General features: G+C 35.0%; 1 pseudogene; it reads right to left on the bottom strand.

Annotated features, from left to right (window-relative positions):
* Positions 1-1,200: 1,200 nt before the first annotated feature.
* The window catches only part of LOC136838487 (uncharacterized), a 15,357-nt pseudogene continuing 8,072 nt past the window's right edge, over positions 1,201-8,485 (bottom strand).

The following is an 8,485-nucleotide window of genomic DNA, read 5'->3' as shown; positions in this document are numbered from 1 at the left end:
CCCCTCGGCATCGATGGCCATTATGATATGCGATGCCCATTTGCCTAAATTTAGTACACTGATCAACTTCCGTGTCCGTGGTTTGTGAGGAATATTTGAATAGAATCCCCATCGTATTGGAATAGAGGGACCTGTCAGAGAGTGTAGTGTGATGACAGAGCTTTTATAATCTTTCAGTCTTTTAAGAGAGAGAGAGAGAGAGAGAGAGAGAGAGAGAGAGAGAGAAAAGACGCACATAATTTAGATAATTTCCTGTGCACGTTATCTGAGCTCTCTATAAATAATCTTGAAGACTTTAGGAGACCAAACTGTAGAAGAATTACATATAACTTTAAGCTTACTGATCTGTGATAAGCGGTCGTAGGATTCAGTAGTATAATGTTTTATTTTCTGGAAAGCTTTCCAGCCAGTCCGCTTCACAATTGGAGAATTTCTGAAAGCCTTTCCAGCCAGTTCTTTTCACAAATGGCGAATTTCAGGAAGCCCTTCCAGCCAGTCCTTTTGACAAATGGGGAATTTCTGGAAGACTTTCCGGCCAGTCCTTTTCACAAATGGGGAACTTCTGGAAGACTTTCCAGCCAGGCCTTTTCACAAACGGGGAATTTCTGGGAGCCTTTCCAGCCAGTCCTTTTCACAAATAGGGAATTTCTGGAAGCCTTTCCAGCCAGTCCTTTACACAAATGAGGAATTTCTGGAAGCGTTTCCAGCCAGTCCTTTTGACGAATGGAGAATTTCTGGAAGCGTTTCCAGCCAGTCCTTTTCATAATTGGGGAATTTCTGGAAGCCTTTCCAGCCAGTCCTTTTGACAAATGGGGAATTTATGGAAGCCTTTCCAGCCAGTCCTTTTCACAAATGGGGAATTTCTGGAAGCCTTTCCAGCCAGCCCTTTTAACTAATGGGGAATGCAAGGGGCTCTCAATTCCAATTGGTATAAAGAAGGATGGGAATGAAAAAAATACTAGATACTAACGCAATTTATAAGATTTATGATATACTACATACAACTCTTTTGTACAAAAAAGCCTCTTAAAGTTAAAGCTATGATTCTATCAATATACATTTAATGTCGATATATACATTTACATATATATATATATATATATATATATATATATATATATATATATATATATATATATATATATATATATATATATATATATATATATATATATATATATATATATGGACATCCTTTTACTATCATTAACTTATAAGAAACAATCACAGATTATAATTCCATTACATAAATATACCAAGTTATATATATAAAAGTTCCCCCATGTAAAGGTTTATACATCTACCCATGGAATGTGTATTTGATGCCTACCTAACATTTATAGAAATATAGCAGCTATTTATAAACCCACTAGACCATAAATAATCTATTAAATGGAAATTTGGTTTTTCTGAGACTGGGTCATAATTTTTCTTTCACCAATCGTAACAGATCTTCATTTAATAATTAAGATTTGTAAACTATTATAATTTTTTTTATTTTTCGTCACCAGTCATAGTTAATATCGTGTCAATAATAGAAGATTTGTAGTTTAATATTATTATATTTTTTCACCACAGTGAATCTGTAGCTAATAATTTATATTTGAAGACTATTATAATTTTAGATTTTTTTCTTCAGTCTTAATGAATCTGTAGGTAATAATTCATATTGTAGTCTATAATATTATCGTTTTTCTTCACCAATCATAATGAATCTTCACGTCTTACTGTAACTTAATTTTGTAGACAATTTCCGTCAGGTTTTGAAAACATAAACTTAACAGTACCACACAGTCTTCTGTGTAGCTTTCTTGCTTGTTGTTTTTGTTTGCGACTGTAGGGATAAAACTAAAAACTATTGTTTGTTTAGAAACTTTAGCCTCTGAAATTTTGTTTGTAGCCTCTATGTGGATGAATGTGGTTCCGTCGACCGAATTCTGGAAGTCTGCGCCGCGAAGATTGGAGCGTTGTTGTCTTGAGTAGGCTATGCGTTTAAACCAATATTCCTTTGAACAAAACATTTCTTACTGCCAGTCGAAGAATTAGGTTGAATCACTCGTATTCATGCTTTTGGGTACTTAGGCCTCATTGTCACCCATTACTATTCACAGTGGACTGCTAAGGTCTGTCCTAAATTTCTAAAGCATTGAATATCAGGATGAGAGTGATTGTCCCAGGCCCAATGGCAACAGTGAGGCCCAAGACGATGGTTATTATTATTATTTTTGTTTTGTTTTGTTTCTCAAGACAACTGACACTCATTCTAAAGCAGCGGTTTTTTAATCATCTGTTGCTGGTCAATCTCTGTATACCCGCTGGCTATAGGGCTACACGCACCCGCAGCTGGTGACAATATTGAGGGTGCGGATCGAGCTGTCCTTCTGGGTGACGTTCACCTGTTCCAGGCCCACGGGTGCGCATCTGGAACTGCTTTTGCGCAGAGACATCGCGCATCCGCCGTTCGGCTCGCTGGCAGAATCGAAAAATGAAATACGGTTTATTTTTGTTCATCCACGGAACCAACATTTTAATACCACTTACATACACTGTATATTAAGTAAGCACCTAGAACAGGGCATGGTTTAAGAATTTTAAGCATAGAATAAGATTACGTATTATTTATAGAAGGGACGTTGCTATTTCACTTTCTGATTATGCAGTTTTCATTCATGTAATATCCCGACGGAGCAAGATCTAAAAACCTACCTGTAAACGCAGACCTCACTTGTCGCCGAGTCGCACTCTCCTGTGCAGGTGCCCACGTCAATTACCTGGCGAAGGGTGCGCAATATTTATTGATTAGTTCAAGAAATGCCTAAATTCTTTATGCGTTTCAGATACCTTTCATGGCCTTTAAATCTATCTCGATATGTCCTTCCAATTACATGGCGAAAGGTTCACAGTCATAGATATTGTTTGTTATGATTGTTAGGGCTTTTGAATTATCTGGTTATAGGGACATAATTTTAGAGGATCATCAAATGAGAAGGAGGAAAGTGGAAAGTTACGATTGAATTCACAAGAGGTCAAGGAGGTGACTTTGTGACTAAATTCACAAGATGAGGCATTGAATCTGCATAATGAGACATTTCAGTTGAATTGGCAACATTGACGATTGAGTTTTAGGGCAGAGGATAATCTGCAATTGAATTTTCAGTAGGATGACTAGATTAATACTTGAATTCAGTAGGAGGTGAGGAATTGCAATTGAATTCACAAGATGGGGGAATGAATTTTCCAGAGGGGGAAGCGGAAGAGAAAAACTGCACTTGAATTTTTAAAAAAATATGGGACTGAATTTACAAGGGAAGGAAGAAGATTTGGGGTTGAATTTACAATTTGAGAGACTGAATTTACAAGAGGAAGAATTATTGTTGAATGTCAAAGGCGATGTATTGATTTTACAAGGGGAGAAGGCGCAGGAATTATGTTTGAATTTACAAGATGAAGGATTAAATTTAAAAGAGTGCACCTCACTCGGCGCACTGTAGGCATTACTTAAGGTTGTTTGTAGCGTGCCTTCGACCCCTAGCTGCAACCTCTTTCGTTCCTTTTACTGTACCTCTTTTCATATTCTCTTTCTTCCATCTTACTTTCCACCCTCTCCTAACAATTGATTCATAGTGCAACTGCGAGGTTTTCCTCCTGTTACACCTTTCAAACCTATGACTGTCAATTTCCGTTTCAGTGCTGAAAGACCCCATAGGTCCCAGTGCTTGGCCTTTGGCCTAAATTCTGTATTCAATTCATTTCAAGGATATTGGTGAGATTTTCAAATTTTATTTTTCGATAAATTGTCATATTTCGTGAAAATTTTCCGAACTTTTCGTAGTGTTTTCAAAATCTTGAGAAGACAACAGGCGTTGGGAAAAGTCCGTTTGTTTTTAAATTTTTCTGATTTCGTCTTTCATGGAAAATTCTAAAATTTTTCGAAATGTTTCTTGGAAATCGCTGTTTATCCCGAAAAGTTTTCAGAATTTTTGTAATACTGAATTTTTCCTGAGAAACTTTGGATTTTTTTTTACCAACATGTAAAACGGATTTTTCTGAAGACTTCATTCAGTACATATGAAATGATTCGCTCTTGTGATTCTTGGGTCTTATTGTGATCTGTTGCCACTCCAAATAGACATACGAGTTTGTTGGGAGTCTCAATAATGATCACGAATGATGCAAGTGTTTTAGAATTTATAAAAAAAACAATAATTCTAATATAAATTACCAAGGGGGACCGACAGATGATCGCAAATTGATATATAACATTTACTGATTTTTATTAATTTTTTTTTTTGTGTAGGGTTGAAAGTATGTTGAAAGCGTGAAATATGTAAATTAGCAGTAGTTAATTTTTCATTGTATTTCATAAAATTTTTTTTTTCAGATATGTTAGAAGTGTTAATACATGTGAAATGTATGAAGTTTGCTTTTATACATTTGACTAATTTTAAGTGCTCTTGTGCTTTTATTTTTTATAAAAAAATTTAAAGATACATAATACGTTTATTATATATATATATATATATATATATATATATATATATATATATATATATATATATATATATATATATTTATTATATATATATGTGTGTGTGTGTGTGTGTGTGAGGTGCGTGTATGCGTGTGCGCGCCCGCGTTTGTATCTGTCTTATATTCACATTCAACATATTTGTTATCAAAGCTTCGAGACATTAAAAGTATAAAGATACATATAGACGATCCTCAGTTTAGTTTGAAAATTTTATTATCATAAAATTCGAAATACGTAAAAGGCATGAAATAAACAAGCAAGTTTCATTTTCTGCTACCAAAGATATGAAATATCTGATGTTTTGAAAATATGCCAACCCTCCTCTAATACAAAAAGTATATTGAATATTAGAAGTAATAAACATTTTATAAATATTCCGAGCACAATTTGTTGTACAGAAAATTTATATGATATATTTGCGGCCTTGAAAGTTTTGAGAGTATTCCAAGGCCCCTCTCACTCACCTCAACTCTGGGGTCGTCCTGATCCGTGTAATTGTAGACGTGCTCGTAGTGGGAGGTTCTGTAGCAGGAGGCCTCGCACCACATTCCTCTATGACGGATAAGCACTCGGCTCCTTTAATGAAGAGGAAGAAGAGGAATAGGAATAACCGGACCTCTATTTTTTATTTCCTGATCTTTGGTTATAATTTATTGTGTTTGACCTTAAGTATAAGCACTTGGAATGATAAAAATAATTACGGGAATTATTTTTTTTACTGCTGTGTTGAAGATTAAAAAAACAGCTTTTGAAAATTCCTGACTCAAAACTTTTAAGTATTACGTCAGATTTTAGTTTCTTTTTCATACTGAAACAAAGGACGTATAATTTTTCCTCATTTTGTCCGAATAACTTCATCTGCTGCCTTTTGAAATCACTCTTGGTGACTGAGCGTCAGGAATCATAAATCTGAAGTAGGAGTTTTTGTGAATCCGGAACCTCTAACTTCCGTGAATTTGTGATGATGGCCATCCTTTGATCCCGTAGGGGGGTAGTGCCGTCAGTGCATCTTATGCGGTACACTGTAGGCATTACTTAAGGGTCTTTGCAGCGTCCCTTCGGCACCTAGCTGAAACCCCTTTCATTCCTTTTACTGTACCTCCGTTCATATTCTCTTTCTTCCATCTTACTTTCCACCCTCTCCTAACAGCTGATTCATAGTGCAACTGCTTTGAGGTTTTCCTCCTGTACACCTACGTCGTTGCCAGAAGTACGATTATGGCTAACTTTAACCTTAAATAAAACCAAAACTACTGAGGCTACTGTAATTTACTTCTTGGTCTTGATATTTCCTTTGTAAGCATGCATTGTTCATTCCTTTGTATGTCCTAATACAATCAGTCCATTGTTAGTACGTTCCTTACTCTATTTCTTCACTTGCAAGTACCATCGTTACCTTAATTATGTTTTTATAAGTAACGTATTTATTTGCTATATTTTAAATATTTTACTCTGAGCAATATTTTCACTTCAGTCACTCGATTGCAAATAACGTATTTATTGGTAGCTTGAATTTCAAGTCAATGATCCCTGTGAGCTTGTTCCATATAATAATAATAATAATAATAATAATAATAATAATAATAATAATAATAATAATAATAATAATAATAATAATAATAATAATAATACTCCGTTTTTTATCAGTTTTTAAGATTCGTCTGAGGTATTATGTCAGATGAGTTCATGAATATATTTTTCCAGTGACTCAGTTTAGTCAGTTCAGCAATACTCGACCATATGTAAATATGTATATATACACATATTTATGCATATACACACATACACACACATATATATTATATATATATATACTATATATATATATATATATATATATATATATATATATATACATATATATATATATATATATAAAGTGAGCCCATACAAACGGCAAATGTGGAAAATAAAAGCTATATTTGAAATATAGCCTTTATTTTCCACATTTTGACGTTGGTATGGGCTCTTTATATTTGATGGAATTCTGTTTTAACAAAAAATATTTCACAGTCGTATATATATATATATATATATATATATATATATATATATATATATATATATATATTCGTATGTATATATATTCGTTTATTTGTTTATTTATTTAATTGTTTATCGATGGTAAAACTTACCATTAGGTCCCTCTACAGACACCGACCGAGTCTTTGTTGCTCTGCAGCCTAGTTCTGTAATGGAAGAAGAAGAAATAACGTTACTGAAAGCGTTGTAGTAGGCCTTCCTTTAATACTAAGACAAACTAATGACTTATCTTAGCCCGGATCGAACAAAAGGAGGTCCCTGCAGTGTTTGTCAGATAACTTTACGGGTAATTTCAAGAAATGTTGCCATGACATCAGTGCAAGAAAAGGGGAAATTAATTACGGATCTGTAACAATCTGATAACGTATAAAAGTCTTACATTTCGTTTATAACGAGGAAAATGGTCATAAAAAGTAAAGAGTGAGGAAAAAGTTTCGCTTAATCTCGGAGAAAACACAGTTATGGTAATTTAAGTCGTTTGACCGAAATATTTGCTAGTCTTTGTAGGACTGTGGAACTCATTCCCGCCCTCAGACCTTAAAAACTACTGAGGCTAGAGGGCTGCAAATTGCTATGTTGCTCATCCACCCTCCAATCATCAAACGTACCAAATTGTAGCCCTCTAGGGTTAAAGTTAGCCGTGATCGTACGTCTGGCAACGCTATAGGACAGACCACCACCGGGCCGTAGCTGAAAGTTTCATTGGCCGCGGCTCATATAGCATGATACGCTGTACAGAAAACTCGATTGCGCCGAAGAAACTTCGGCCCATTTTTCACTCGTTTTTAATTGAGATGATTTTTATGCAACAGTGTTCTTGTTAGACCATTCCATTATTTTAAAATTAGCTCATTCTCCGGTAAAAGAAAGGCCTATACTTTATTTGAGTCTCCGTCTTAAGAACAGAGGTTGGTATCTCGCTTTTCCAGAGATATTGTATGATAGCGTGAGCCGACATCGTAAGATATTCCTTGCCCTAACTAAATTCTAAGGAATACTGGAAATGAGATACTAGGTACAAAAATTTGCCACAAAACAGAAAGAGAGCGACTCTTGGAAGCCAATAGAGTATACAGTTTTATCGATTAAAAAACATGGCGTCGCAACTATAGAGTATCTAAATTTGCCTTGAGAATAATGGGCAGTTCGATGTTCTAGGCATTTCACCATTTTCCTGGGGGATCAGTCAAACCGTCTTCATAAGCGAAATGTAGAATTGTCTTGTCATCAAACCGATACAGATCCATAATTAATTTCCGCTATTCTTGCACTGACATCTTGGCAGCATTTCTTGGAATTAAGCCTAAAGTTGTCCTGGGATTTCAACAACAACAAAAAAAAAAAAATAGCCCTAGGGCTCATGGGATTTTGTACAGATTCATCTCGGTTGGAATTTGTGCCTGAAGTTAACTGACTCTTTCATGGAACTTTGTATCGTAAGATTTCTAAAGCAAGATTTCGGTGGGCATTGATGGCTGGAGTTTGCTGATGTTTTCGTGGGACTTGACACGACACGAGAAGATTTATGAAGTAATATTTTGGTAGCAGTTGACGTCTAAAGTTTAATGAGGCTTTTGGAATTCTAGTACCATGGTATTATTATAGCACCTTTTACTGATGTAACTAACTTGTGTGCATAGATTTCCATAGGATAACGTCTCAGTATCGCGTTGCACTTGATTTCTGCACTTGGTTGGGAATTTCACATAATTTTTTGCGGAATATTCCAAAGTCATTAGAATACATGGAATATATGTAGTGTGGTTTTTTCTTCCTGACACAATAAAACAGTTAGTAGGAAATTGTTTGAATTATTGATGCTGACATCCGGTCCGTCGTGAAATTGTTGAATTTTTCTTTTTTGTCGAAGATACATCACTTGACTATTAAGAACGTATGTAAAATTTATCG

This window comes from Macrobrachium rosenbergii, chromosome 5 (assembly GCF_040412425.1).
Source record: "Macrobrachium rosenbergii isolate ZJJX-2024 chromosome 5, ASM4041242v1, whole genome shotgun sequence".
In the NCBI taxonomy this organism is placed as follows: domain Eukaryota; kingdom Metazoa; phylum Arthropoda; class Malacostraca; order Decapoda; family Palaemonidae; genus Macrobrachium; species Macrobrachium rosenbergii.
This window is presented reverse-complemented; position numbering and strand designations above follow the sequence as displayed.